This window comes from Penaeus monodon, chromosome 23, assembly GCF_015228065.2.
Source record: "Penaeus monodon isolate SGIC_2016 chromosome 23, NSTDA_Pmon_1, whole genome shotgun sequence".
Lineage (NCBI taxonomy): Eukaryota > Metazoa > Arthropoda > Malacostraca > Decapoda > Penaeidae > Penaeus > Penaeus monodon.
The window spans coordinates 8,705,769-8,706,259 of record NC_051408.1 but is presented as its reverse complement, the minus strand read 5'-3'; the positions used below and the strand labels follow the sequence as shown (position 1 = coordinate 8,706,259).

The 491-nt window shown below is 37.9% G+C and overlaps 1 protein-coding gene across 1 annotated transcript in view; it reads left to right on the top strand.

Annotated features, from left to right (window-relative positions):
- Nucleotides 1–491, top strand: part of LOC119588128 (secretin receptor-like) — a gene marked incomplete in the record, with an annotated part of 160,037 nt that overhangs the window by 98,777 nt on the left and 60,769 nt on the right.

The window sequence follows — 491 nt, the reverse complement described above, 5'->3', positions numbered from 1 at the left end:
GGAATTGCAAGTTGAATTTTAGACTGCAATTTGCTTTCGCTTGGAGCTTCAAGATTCATGCATGATGTGTCATATTTTTTCATATTCGCAATTTCTGAAAATAGAGTGAGAAAAACAATAATGGACAATTAAATCCCATAGATTAATAGATATTTCACTACATAAAGGAAAATAGTTCAGTAGAAGCATAAACGGATAAATGAACAAATACATGGCTGATGCATGCTTGCATTACGGTAATGGTTTTCCGCACAGCATCTCATAAATCTTGTGTGTTTTAGCATCGCCTCGATATAATGTATCAAAAGTGACTGCCTTTTTAAACCCAAATATCGATTTCCTGAGGCAAAATCTGAATTTCAGGCATAAAGCGCTGCTTGACTCTGGTGCTTCTGTGATGCTTGCAGAGGTTAGGTCACATGATATGAAGTCATTGGTTGCAATATCTGAGAGTGTAGCGGTGTTGGCGGAGAAGACCTTCGTGCAACACC